The sequence below is a fragment of the Phascolarctos cinereus genome, unplaced genomic scaffold (assembly GCF_003287225.1).
Source record: "Phascolarctos cinereus isolate Bilbo 61053 unplaced genomic scaffold, phaCin_HiC Scaffold_4;HRSCAF=312, whole genome shotgun sequence".
Classification (NCBI taxonomy): domain Eukaryota; kingdom Metazoa; phylum Chordata; class Mammalia; order Diprotodontia; family Phascolarctidae; genus Phascolarctos; species Phascolarctos cinereus.
Genome location: NW_027555847.1, coordinates 305,633,330 through 305,647,916, shown reverse-complemented (window position 1 = coordinate 305,647,916; position 14,587 = coordinate 305,633,330). Strand labels below are relative to the sequence as shown.

General features: G+C 35.6%; 2 pseudogenes; both read left to right on the top strand.

The window, feature by feature from the left end:
• The first annotated feature begins 394 nt into the window (after window positions 1–394).
• Window positions 395–1,502, top strand: LOC144454134 (heat shock cognate 71 kDa protein pseudogene; annotated as a pseudogene).
• Window positions 1,503–4,733: 3,231 nt separating this feature from the next.
• Window positions 4,734–5,893, top strand: LOC110221976 (heat shock cognate 71 kDa protein pseudogene; annotated as a pseudogene).
• Window positions 5,894–14,587: the final 8,694 nt, after the last annotated feature.

Here is a 14,587-nt window from a genome sequence, read left to right as displayed (position 1 = left end):
AAAGACTCAAGTCTCATGCTTACCTGGGTAAACATAAGCTTCACGTGTATTTCTGTAGTAAGGTAACAATGGTGTGATGGTGAGAAACACCCTCTCCTATCTTTATTTACTACCACATTTTTAATTAAATTTATTTTTAATTACACACACACACACACATATTCTCACCTACAGGAGGAAAAAAAAAACACTGCAAACTACAAAACAAGTACTGGTTAAATTTAAAAATTCAATTCAGAAACAACAAGTTCTGCAAGCCATCAGGAGAAAGATTTTTAAATACAAAGGAAAGGAAATTTGATTAATGCAGGACTATTTTGCACCCACCAGGAAATGTAGGAGGGAGTGGAATAATGTGTTCCAAAGAGTCTTAGAGCTCATGATGTTACTCAGCATGACATGCCCTGCAAATGTAAGTTTAATCACACTTGAAAAAGATGGATGCTCAGTAATGAAGAAGCATATGAAACATTTTTTGGAAAAAAAAAAACAGGTCTACTCAGCACAGCAAAAGCTCTTCTTGCTCCACAGCAGTAGCTCCACAGCTACTACCCTTGACACCTCAGCAACAATGCTTAAGGAACCCACAGTTGGAATTAATCTTAGCATCATTTATTCCCGTGACAGAAATTGGAGATCATTGCTAATGACTGAGGAAACAGGACCACCCCAATGTATGTCACCTTCACCAACACAGAATGCTTATTTGGACATACCACAAAGAATTAATTTGCAATGAAGACCACCAACACAGTCTTTGATGCCAAATGTCTAACTATTTACAGATTTGATGATACAGCTTTACAGTCAGATATGAAGCATTGGCCTTTCGTAGCAGTGAATGATATAGGCAGGCATAAGATTCAAGTGAAGTACAAAGAGGAGACTAAAAGTTTCTATCCAGAAGAAATAACTTATATGATGTTAACCAAGATGAAAGAAATTGCGAAAGGTTACCTTGGCAAGACTATTACAAATGTGATAATCACAGAACCAGGCTGCTTCAACAAATCCCAATGTTAGAACACCAAAGATACTGCTATGAATCATCAATGTTCTTCTGTTATTGCTTATGAGTTGGACAAAAAAGGCTGGTGCCAAGAGAAATGTGTAGATTTTTCACCACCACAGTAGAACTTTTAATGCATCTATTCTTACCATTGAAGAAGGCATCTTTGAAGTCAAGTGCACAGCTGCATATACCTACTTGAGTGGAGAAGACTTTGACAACCCTATGGTCAAGCATTTCATTGCTGAGTTTCAGTGAAAATGCAAGAAGGGCATCAATGAGAACAAAGAGCTGTCCGCTATCTGTGTACTGCTTGTGAACATGCAAAGCACACCCTACCCAAGCCAGTATTGCGATTAATTCCCTCATTGAAGGTATCAACTTATAAGCCTCTACCATCCAAGGTGGTTTTGAAGAGCTGAATACAGACCTCTTCTGTGGCACTCTAGACCATGACAATAAGGTTCTAAAAGATGCCAAGCTTGATAAATGATAGATTCTTAACAATATATTAGTGGCTGGTACTACTTGATATCGAAAAACAGAAACTTCTTGAGAATTTTTTAAAAAATATAATGTTCTTTTGTTTAATTTAAGTAAACAAAAATTTTGAACTTTCTTTTTTTCAAAATTTTGATTTCCACATTCTCTTCCTCTCTTTCTTTCTTAGTCCATCGTTGAGAAAGCAAGCAATTTGAAATAAATTATACATAAGCCATCACGCAAAGCATTACTATATTAACCATGTTGTAAAAGAAAATGCATACAAAAAACCTAAGAATAAAAAGACAGTTTTTTAAAAAGGATGCTTTGATCTGCACTCAGACTCCATTAGTTATTTCTCTAGAGGGGGACAGAATTTTTCTATTCTTTTCTTTTTTTTTTTTAAACAATTTTTATTCTTTTTTTTCATTTTTTTCTGATTACCCCCTCCCCCAATCTGCCCTCCCATCTATCATCCCCTTGTTCTCTTGTCCCCTTCCCCCCCGCCATTTTAGGGTAAGATAGATTTCCATACCCAACTGAGTGTGTATGTTATTCTCTCCTTAAGCCAAATTCGATGGGAATAAGATTCACTGATTCCCTCTCACCTTCCCCTACTTTCCCTCCACTGTAAAAGCCTTTTCTTGTCTGTTTTATGTGAGATATTTTACCCCATTCTACCTCTCCCTTTCTCCTTCTCCCAGTATAATCCTCTCACCTCTTCATTTTATTCTCCAGATATCACCCCTTCATCTTCAAGTCACCCTCTGCCCTCTATTCTCTATCTATCTATCTATCTATCTATCTATCTATCTATCTATCTATCTATCTATCTATTTATCTATCTATCTATCTGCATATCTATATCTATATATCTATATATCTATATCTATATCTATATATCTATATCTATATCTATCTATCTATCTACACACACACACACACACAAACATTCATGCAATTTTTCCCTCCAACTACCCTAGTACTGAAAAAGGCTTCATGAGTTACAAATATCATCTTTCCATGAAAGAATGTAAACAGTACAACCTTAGTAAGTTCCTTATGATTTCTCTTTCCTGTTTACCTCTACATGTTTCACTTGAGTCTTGTATTTGAAAGTCAAATTTTCTATTCAGCTCTGGTCTTTTCATCAAGAATACTTGAAATCCTCTATTTCACTGAATGTTCATTTTTCCCCTGAAAGATTATACTCAATTTTGCTGAGTATGTGATTCTTGGTTTTAATCCTAGATCCTTTGACCTCTGGAATATGATATTCCAAACCCTCTGGTCCCTTAATGTAGAAGCTGCTAAATCTTTTGTTATCCTGATTGTGTTTCCACAATACTTGAATTGTTTATTTCTGGATTCTTGCAATAATTACTCCTTGACCTGGGAACTCTGGAATTTGGCTACAATATTCCTAAGAGTTTTCCTTTGGGAATCTCAGGAGATGATTGGTGGATTCTTTTAATTTCTATTTTGTTTTCTGGTTCTAAAATATAAGGGCAGTTTTCCTTGATAATTTCTTGAAAGATGATATCCAGGCACTTTTTTTGATCATGGCTTTCAGATGGTCCAATAATTTTTAAATTCTCTCCCCTGAATCTATTTTCCAGGTAGGTTTTTTTTCCTAGTGAGATATTTCACATTGTTTTCTGTTTTTTCATTTTTTTGGATTTGTTTAACAGAGTCTTGATTTCTCATGAAGTTACTAGCTTCCAATTACTCCATTCTAATTTTTCAGGAAGTATTTTCTTCACTGAGCATTTGGACTTCCTTCTTTATTTGGCCAGTTTTGCTTAAGGCATTCTTCTTCTCATTGGCTTTTTGGACCTCTTTAGCCATCTGGGTTAAACTACTTTTTAAGGTGTTATTTTCCTCGGTATTTTTTTGGGGGGGTCTCCTTTAACAAACTATTGACTTGTTTTTCATGATTTTCTTTTATGACTCTCATTTCTCTTCACAATTTTTCCTCTATTTCTCTTACTTGCTTCTCAAAATCCTTTTTGAGCTCTTCCATGGCCTGGGACCAATTCATATTTTTCTTGGAGGCTTTGGATGTAGGAGCTTTAACTTTGTTGCCTTCTTCTGGTTGTATGTTTTGATCTTCTTTGTCACCAAAGAAAGATTCTATGGTCTGACTCTTTTTGCACAGTTTGCTCATGATCCCAGCCAATTACTTGAGTTATAAACTCTTTGTTAAGGTAGGGGTCTGCTTCCAGTGTGGAGAATGTACTGTCCTAGGCTTTTGGGGTTTTGTGCAGTAGTTTTCAGAGATACTTCTAAGGATCTGTAAATTTTCAGTTTTTCCAAGGTGCTATGACCAAGGGAGAGGAGTTTACTCCTTTCCTGACCTGTGCTCTGGTCTATGGGTTACCATAAGAACTCTTTTCTGCCTTGGAACTGTGAGGAGGATTTTCTCTTCACCACCACTACAAGCTCCACCATGCCAACACTCCTCCTTGCCCCAGAACCACCACCCAGAACTGTGATCCAGATCTAAGCACAGGCAAAGCAACAGAATTCTGCCTTAGCACTAGCAAAGAAATCCTTGCAATCCCTCTCTGATCAGCCACTAGATTTCCCCTCAGTCTGTGGGTGAGAAGCTCTGGAAGCAACTGCCACCCCAGGGCCATGCAGAGGGACTAAAGCTGGGACTGAGCTTCTCTCTCACCACAGTCACAAACTTTTCCTACTTATCTTCTAAGTTCTCTTTGCCATTCCTGGGTTGGGAAGTATGGAAAATTCCACATCTACCCATAATTCAGTCCTCTGAGGGCTGCTCCAGATTTGCTGAGGCCTGTTTTGCCTATGTGCCCATGCCTAACTGCATTCCTCTTCCTGACCAGTGCAATATATTTTTGTAGTCAACCATCCATATTGTCTTGGGCTGGAAATTTGTTTCACTCTGTCTTTTTGTGTTTTCTGCTGCTTTAGAATTTGTTTAGAGCCATTTTTTACAGATATTTGGAGGGGTTTGGCGGAGAACTCAAGCAAGTCATGCTTTTACTCCATCTTGGCTCCTAGAATTTTTCATCAATGATCTTTTGTTGTTATTGTTGCTGTTATTTGTCCTTTCTTCTCAAAGAGGACCAAATAAATCAGGAAGGATGGTGATGTCTTGACTTGCAAATTAATTGAATTTCAGTGAGGCAGAGCTATGAAAAGTCATCAGCATTACTCTTTCCTCTGGAGTCATCAGAGTCCAGTAGCAAAACATAGGTCAAAATTACTAGGAATGGACCTGGATGCAATGGGTAATAGCATATTTTCCAGGTCACTTGTTTTCCTGATGAGATGTGTCATGTTTTCTTTTATTTTTTTCATTATTTTTATTTTGCTTTATTGTTTTCTTAGTGTCTCATGGAGTCATTAACTTCTGCTTGTTCAATTTTATTTTTTAAGGCATTTTTCACTTGAGTAAATTTTTGTACCTCTTTTTCCATTTGGCCAATTCTGCTTTTTAGGGCATTCTTCTCTTCAGTGGATTTTTGGTGAGTCTTTTAACATTTGACCAATTCTATTCTTTAAAGTGTTATTTTCTTCAGTATTATTTTTGTTTGGAAATAATTCTGAGAATGTACAGGACTTGCTATTGTTGTATGTCAGCCCTCTTTCCTTTGGAATTGAAACTGATGTTGTAGTTTTCACAATTCTGATGAAATGCAATACCATCATCCTACCAAGCAGATGAACCTATGTGGACAACAAGAGTGATGTTTTTATTCATGTTTTTGAAGGTTAGAGAGAAATGGCAAAGGATATCAACCTGATTGTCAAGTTTGAGCTCACAGTAAACCCCTTTGCTCCCAGGAGTGTTCCTCAAATTGAAGTAATATTTGACATTGATGCAAATGGCATCCTAAATGTTACTGCTGTGAATGAGAATACAGCTAAGGAAAATAAGTTCACCATCAACACTGGCAAAAGTCATCTAAGCAAAAAAGACATTAAGCACATGGTCCAGGAGTTTGAGAAATGCTAGCTAAAAATATGAAGTAGAGAGACAAGGTATTTCCCAAGAATTCTCTTGAATCTTATGTTTTCAAGATGGAGGTTAATGTAGAGGATGAAAAACTCCAAGGCAAAATTTGTGATGAAAACAAACAGAAAATTCTTGACAAATGTAATGAAATAATCGACTGGCTGGGCAAGAACCAGACTACTGAGAAGGAAGAATTTGAGCATCAGCAGAAAGAATTGGAGAAGGTCTGCAACCCCATCATTATTAAGCTGTACCAGAGTGCAGGGGGCATGCCAGAAGGCATGTCTAGTGGGTTCCCAGACAGTGGAACAGCCCCATCTGGAGGTGCTTCTTCCTGACCCACCATTGGGTCAATTAAATGCGCTGGAGGAGGATTTCATGCAGCGTTTTCAAAACTGAGGGGCTCAAATTGACAGCCAAGGCAGGAGAATTTTAAAAGTAAGATTTAAGCTACTGTGTAAATCTGAGCATTCTAAATATGTGCATGTGTGCAGAGGGAGAGAAGTGAATGATATTACACTTTATCAGTACTGTAAATAAGTGAAAATATAATTCTTGTCCTGTAGAATAAAATCTATTCAAAATAGAGAGCATAAAAAGGAAAGAAGTCCATAACTAAATAGACTGCTTCTGGAAATTCTGAACAATAGAAATGTAGGAGCAAATAAATGCAGCAGCCAAGGACAGCAACACAGTAGAGCAATAACAGAGAGACATGTAAGAGGTTTCTTTCTTAAGGTACCCAGAGATAGAATTGAAGGTGGAAATATGGTGGAGGTAACAGTAAAGTGGTGCACAGAGAATGTTATGGACATAACTTGGTGAAACTCTGCATAGAAGTGAATCAAAGTGTTTTGGTTTTGTTTGTTTTTAAGATACCACATTACAACATGGGAAAGTATATGAAAGGGAGGGAAGGGAGCAGAGAGGAATGTGTGATGTGCTGGAGTCAAATAAAGGGCTAATAATGACAAAAAATAGGACCCCTGTGGTCTTAGAAAGAGAAGAGACTGTGGTGGGACTTGAGGGAAGAGTTGAAGGGTAATATTGAAAAGAAAGTACAGGAGAGGAGTCCTGCTTTGGTAGTGGGAGAGGGTTCTGCTAAGGAATGTTCCTATGGATGAAGAGAGATGTCTGTAAAGAGAGATGAACAGGGTGTGGACTGAGGCATTTTGTGATTGAAAAGTATACTCTTTCTACCTAAGTTGGGGGGAGCTGGAACCCTTTGGGGAAACTGGCACCTGGCAAAGTAGGATAGCATCGAGATTTTGAGGTAAATGGGTGAAAAAAAAAGTAGCTAGCGAGAGTCTATAGATAGGTATTGAGCTGCATAATCAAAGATGTTATGGGGAGGGGCTTTATCATGAGGCAGTAATAACTGGAAATGTTTTGAAAGTGAGGTACAATCATAAAGGGAGATACACAAGGCAAGGTAGTGACAGAAACCCTCTATAGGGGAGAGCTTACAATGAATACCTTGGAAGCTTTCATTATGAAGGACATAGAGAAAAGAGAAAGACTAAATAATTATAGTGGTCATGGATCCACAAATGATGGTCTAGAAGAGACATAAAAAGAGTATGAATAATGAAATGAGCAAGAGAAATGTGTTTTTTTTTTTTCTTGGAAAGAGCTGAAATTTTTTTTAAAGGAATGAATAGGACTAGTTGAAGGGAAGAAAGAAAGGGGGGAATCTATTTGACTAAATGGAGAAAAGTGTGGGAATGGGGTGGAATTATATAATCAAATAAGAATAGGAAAGAAAAAGGAACAAATGAGCAAAATCCAAAAGTGGTAACAGATGAGAGGAGAGAATCAGAGGTGAGGAGAATAGAGTCAGTGGGAATGGGAAAACCTTAAAACAGGATTAAGGGTAAGTCTTAAAACAGGATTAAGGCTAAGTAACTAAATTGTGACAAAAGAGGAAAAAATCATGACTTCAAAAAATATTAGATACAAGAGAAAAATATAAATTTAATTCTTGTGACTTTAAATGTGAATGGATTAAACAATCCAATAAAATGAAAAAAAAGAGGGCAGATTGGATAAGAAAACAAAAAAAATTCAAGAAAAAAATAATTTGTAATAAACACATTAAAAAGAACAATAACCCACCACAAAATAAAACTGAGAGACAGGCAAAAAATACTATATATTAAGGAAATCCAAAAAAGCAAGAATTTCATTCCCGTTATCTGATAAAACAAAAACATTCAAAGAATAAAAAGGGATAAACATGGAAATTATATTATACAAAAAGGAAGCAAAACAACAAATCAATATCAGTAATAAACTTATATAGTACAATGTCTTAGTTTCCATATTCATAAAGAAAGTATTATTTGTGATGCAAGAAGACATAAATAGTAACCCAATACTGACAGCAGACTTCAGTGAAGTTGAATGCATGGCTAAAGAAACTAGAGTTAAAAAGCATCTTTTAAATGGGACAACAACAACAACAAAAAAGTGTGTGTGTGTGTGTGTGTGTGTGTGTGTATTTCCTCTGTACCTATGGAACTTTTAGAAAAAAATGACCAAGTACTAAGGCACAGAGAAATTACAAACAAATATAAAAAGTCAGAAAAAAGTTATATTTGCTTTCCAGAACTTAAGGCAATAAAAATAGTAATTGATTCAGGATCCATAAAAAAAATATACAGACCCAAATACAGACTTAACAATGAAATCCTAAATAATGAATGAGTCAAAGAACAACTCATAGAAACAACAACGATCATGTAAAAAATGATGATGATGAAACAACATACCCAAAATTCTGGAATGCAGCTAAAGCAGTTCTAAGGGGGAAAATTGTATCTTACAAACATGCATTAGCAAAAGACAGGTTTGATAAATTAAATATGAATTTAAAAATTAGGAAACCAGAAAACAGACCTAAAATAAGGACAAAAGAAGAGATATTAAAAGTTAGAAGGTAGATAGAAAAATTGAAAACAAACAGAAAACACAGAAATAAATAAATCTAAAGGCTGGTTCTTTGAAAAGATTTGAAAAAGAAAATTTTAAGCCTATAGCTAATCTGATTTTTAAAAGAGAGAGCAAAAAATCAAATTAATAAAATAGCAAATAAACAAGGTGAAATCACAGGAAAACCAGAATAAATAAAAGAATAATCAGAATATATTATGCATATACATAAAATATATGTTATATATATATATATATATATATATATATATATATATATATATATATGCTGACAAAATAAAGAAAACAAAACAGAGGAATACTTTCAAGAACATGAAATCCCTAAGCTCTCAGAAGGTCAGACAGAAATCTTAGTGCAATTGTACAGAAGGAAATAGTTCTAATTGTAAAGGAATTATCATAGTATGTATTCTTCAAACTGAAGGATTGACTAAAGAATTTTATCAAGATTTTAAAGAAGAGTTAATACTCAAACTTCAAAAATTATTATCAAAAAAATGAGAAGGAAAGCAGCTTACCAGAATCCTTTTATTAGGAAAATATAGTCCTAATCTCTAGCCCAAGAAAGATAAAATACAGAAAGTAAACTATGGGTCAATATCATTAACAAAAATGACTCAAAAATTTTAAACAATATCCTGTCAAACAGACGACAGTGATTTATCCAAGAAATTATTTATTATTATCAAATGGGATTTATATCAATGATGCAAGAATCGTTCAATATTAGGAAACCAATCAATTTAATTAATCATCTTAAACACCAAAACATCCAATTGCATCATTATTTTAATAGAGTTAGAAAAGGCTTTGATAGAGTGTAACACTGATGAAGAAAGCACTCTAGTCATTGAGGACCAATCAGAGGCACTTACACAGTATCTTCTTAAGAAGAGGGTAAAGTACAGGTACAGCCAAATGAGAGGTATCTGCTCCTGACAAAGATTTATGACCTGGAATCATATCAAGTTATTACATGACAGAAGAAATTGATCTAAGGTTCTCCTTGATCACCCTGGTTATAAAACACTACATGCTATTATCCCATTAAATTCAATATCAAAATGTGTTTAGCCATTCTCAAAATGATTAGCAACTATTTGTTTACAATTCTTTGCTATTATAAATATTGTTGCTGTAAATATCTTGGTCTGTACTGGACCTTTATTTCTGTCTGGCTTTCTTGGAGTACATACAAAGTAATGGGATTCCTGGGTAAAGGAATGTAGCCACTTCAATCATTTCTTTCACATAATTTCAAATTAATATTCAGAATGTTTGAACTACTTCAAAGTCCTATCAGCACTATATTACTCTACTTGATTTCCTCAAGCCTTTCCAACATAGACTATTACCATATTTATTACATGTGCTAATTTGCAACATTTGAAGTGAAACCTCAGTTTTTAAAGCTCACATTTTTTTTTTTAGAATTAATGACTAAGAACACAGTTTTACATAGTTACTTGTAGTTTGCACTTCTTCTGGAAACTGCTCATATGCTTTGGCTATTACTCTTAGTGTCCATGTTAGTTTCCTTATATGTTTTGGCTATTAGGTTTTTATCAGAGACATTTGATGAAAACATTTTCCTATTCTATCATTTTTCTTCTAATTCTATTTTTGAAATTTGACCCATGCAAAACCTTTTTTTGATTCTGTCTCTTGCTTGTCTTTTCGACAGCCAGGTGACACAGAAGAGAGAGTGGTGGTTCTGGAGTCAGGAAGACCTTAATTCACATCTGGCTTTAGATACTTACTAGCTATGTGATCCGGGGCAAGTTATTTAACCTCTGTTTGCCTCAATTTCCTCATTTATACAATGGGGATAACAGCACCTACTTCCCCAGGTTATTGTGAGTATCAAATGAGAAAATATTTGTAATGCGCTTGGCACAGTACCTACCACATAATGTCTATATAAATGCAAAGTAAGAGTCTTCCTCATTGTCCTAGTAGTAATAGCAGCAGTTTGCTTTTGTTATTCAGTCATTCAGTTATATCAAACTCTTTGAGAATCTGTGAGCCACATTGTTCATAGGTTTATTTCTTGGCAAAAATACTGTAGTGACTAGCCAATTCCTTCTTCAGTGGATTAAGGCAAAAAAAAAAAAGTTAAGTAACTTTCCCAGGGTCACAGAAATAAGGCTGGATTTTAACCTGAGGATTCTTGACTCCAGACCTAGCACTCTATCTACTGAACCACCTAGCTGCGTAGCAGCAACAGCAGCAGACGTAGTATTGTTTAGTTAAGAATTTCCTCTTTAGTCATAGTTGTGCAAAGTACCTGTTCCTGTTTTCTTATAATTTTAATAGTGTGATTTTTTATATTCTAATTATATATTTTTTGACCCATATTGTGTTGTATGGTATAAAATATTGACCTAAATTTAATTTCCACCAAACTTTCTTCTACTTTTCCCCACAGATATTTCCCAAATAAAACAAGAAGAGGACTTATATTTGAGGGTTTATCAAACTTTGGACCAGTGGCTTTGATTATTTCAATTTTTCATTTTTCTATTTTGTCCTACTAATGTCAAGCCTTTGTACTGGCTGCTCCCCATGCCTACAATACACCATCTCTCTGCTTTTTTCTGCTTAGAGTCTTTTGTTTCCTTCAAGTCTCGGATCAGGATCATCTTCTATATCACATACTTCCTAATCCCCCTCACTGCTAGTGCCCTCTACCACAAAATCACTTTTTATCCATTTAGTATTCCGTGCATTAAATGGAAACCATAGCTTTTAAATAAAATCTCGGCCACTGTATTCTGAAGATTTTCGCTAGGGTCCTGCTACGTAGGTTAATGACTAATACTTTAGGGCATATGGTCAATGCACTTTGAGTCTGCAGGGCATTGAATTCTAGAGACAGAAGTTACTCAGCTTTTTGAAAGTGTCCCTATCATGGAAGAAAACTTGACTGGATTATTAAGATAATTTCTAGCATATATATATGTACACACATACATGAATGAATAAAAGGGGGAAAGGTTGAGGAGGATAATTAGCCTTTTGCCACTTTAATCAAATTTAATTCCCATTCTAGTTAATCCCCCTTTACCACGTCTGTATCATAAAACCACCATTTGGCACAGTTTGACATATTTGATAGTTATTTCCAAGCAAAGACTGTAACTGGAACATTGCCATTCAGTGCTTATAGGTGTATTGTGAGAGGCAGAAAGAATATTGCTCCTTCCTACACAATGCCTGGCCAAGGCAGCAATACTACTAAAAATAATGAACCCTGCTTCTAAGAGAATGAGAACATTCATTATTTCTTTCACTGTTAACTCCAGGACTAATATACTGGAGCCTTTACCATTCTAATTACTTCTGAAAGTTACAGATAATGGACTTCTTAAGGAAAATTGAAGTTTTGTTGCCTGAATTTAATAGTAGGCCCTTGTAAAGATACTTGTCAAAGGAAATGAAGGGTGAAAGATATAAACCTTGCCATTTCTTCAACAGATGCTCTAGTGCCTGAAAGAAGGTAGCTCATTTGGAATCTAAGGGTACTCTATTCAAATCTCAGCAAGAGTGATTCCATTAGAGATAGAACAAGCAGTTATCAGATTAAAGAGACTGATTTAATGAGATGATATGAAAGACTCGCCTATGACAAGAGAAATCTCTGACAACACTTTCATGAGACTTACCACCGTGCTGCTGAAGATTTCCAAAGAGGTGCTTCATAAAGCCAGCATAGGGCTGAATTAGATTGTCCATAGATGAGACATCAATGCACCTGTGTGCCTTGCAGATGCAATACGGTAATTAGGAGCAAGGCTTACTTAATGCTTACCAAATTGTTTCAACAGGGCAGTACTCTGGGCAGTATTTCACTCAACTGTCTTTGGAGATGTAAGAACGCATGTAGAAAGGAAGTCAGGCCCTATAACTGCAACCACACTGATAAGGCAAGTACCTCATTTTGCCACTTGGGGAGGGAAGCATTGGGTCATTATAAGACATGGAAACTTCCTTTCGCTTTCCACTATGGTCTTTCCACCTGAGAGGCCCTTTACCTGCTTTAGAATGACAATAGAGCAGTATTGAATCAAAATGCAAAGCCAGGCATGAGATGTTTCAACACATGTCATATGGGAGGAACCATCATTAAACTTCATTCTTTGTTTTTTATTTGACTCTACCTATTTTTGTTTCTTCCTCTTCCTTCTTCCCTTCCTTCTCTCCTTTGTTCTTTTCCTTTTTTCCTTCTTCCCTTTCTTGCTCCTTTCTTTCTTTTCTTCCTTCCTCTTTCCCTCCTTCCTTCTTTACTTCCTTCCTCTTTCCCTCCTTCTTTTCTTCCTTCTTTCCTTTCTTTTTTCTCTCTTACTTGTTTCCTTTCCTCTTCCCTCCCTCCCTTCCTCTCTCTTTTCCTTCTTGTCTTTCATCCACCTATTCACTCTTTCAAACAAAAGTTTGAGAGTTAATATTTTGCATTACCCTATGCATTGTGGCAGATAAAAAAAAATGTACATGGCCACTAAATTTAAATCATCAAAGTAGGGTCTCATAATATTCACATTAAATGGTTAAACAACATTCACATTAGTTAATTATTAAATTTTAAGGTATGTGAAGTGGGCATTCTTGCCTAGAGAAAAACAAAAAGAGCCTGGAGTAGTTAAGGCATGAGTCTTGTAGACAATGGCATTTGAATTTGTATTGCAAAGGATGGTGTCTTAGGCCAGGTATGTGATGGTTTCAAATGCAAGTTTACAATGAGAACAAATTGAATCAAAGAGAAAAGTTTTCAAAATATTTTACTGAATATATTCAATAAGGATATACACACTGTCAACAAGGAGTACAGAGCTAGCTCTACCCATTCCTATATAAGGAGGTGCACCAAAATTAGTCGTAAAAACAACCAATAGGGAATAAACAGCTTATAAAATTCAAAGATCCAACTTCCTTTCTTGATGCAACTTTATATATGCTTCCTCAAAAAAGTCATATAGCTCATCATCTGTCTTGGTCTCCATGACTAAAGATTTCATAGCAGCTTAAAATCATTATCATCACGCATCCCAAACAGCTCTTCAGGGCTCTAGTTCTATACAACTAGTTAGACTGTAGGTGGGTGAAAAAGGTGGAAAAAGAGAAAAGGATGGCTCAGAAAACACCTGTTCCCTGCATATACCATTAGAATATCTTACAGAAGAACAAGTTTGGGCAAAACAATATGGTTTCTGGTATAAATCTGCAGATTTGCTACTGGAATGCCTTTCTGACAGGGAAATTTTTTGCATAAATAACAATGCAACCATAGGTATTGCTGTAAGAGGAGGCTTGAAGGGAACCTCATTTTTTTTTTACCCCTTCTTCCCACAATGTAAGGAGAGGAGCACATTCTTTCTAGCAGGACTGGAGAGGACTTAGCCCAGCCAAACCATGCAAAACACAGTGACACCTTCTGGTTACACCAAAATAAATGTATTGCACATATTTCTAGTTCCACAAGATTGTAGAAGTTTCTTATTTTTTTTTCAACATGAAATATAGCAAAGAAACTTCACAAGCATGAATATCAGCATGAAATAGTAGACAGTCATGGGTTTACATTCAAGAAATCCTGAGGTCAAATGCCACCTGTGACATTATGTGGCCATGAGCAAGTCAATGAGTCTCAGTTTCATCATTTGTAAAGTGGAGATAACTACAGTTGCATAGTAGCTGCAGTACTTACTCACTTTAAGGATCAAATATGATCATGTTTTCATGGTGCTTTGTGTAACTTAAAATAATATAGACATCATCATTATTATTATTATTTCTACTGGACCCAGAGCTAGGAGAACCTGGGTTTGAATTTAATATTTCCTTGGATGCTTGCTAAATTGGGCAAGTCACTTAAAATTGCTGAAACTCAAGTTTCTTCATCCGTAAAATGGGAATAACTATCTGTAGCATTTATTTCACTGGGTTGTCATGAAGACCAAATGAGATGATGATTATAATACTATATAAATATCTAGCTGCAAATCTTAAAGCACATACATGATGATTATAAGTATTATTTCCCCTTTATTTAGAATATTATATTCCCCCCCCCTTCTTTTTGGTCTAGGCCATGAGGTTAAGTGACTTGCCCAAGGTCACACAGCTAATAAGTGTTATGTGTCTGAGGCTGGATTTGAACT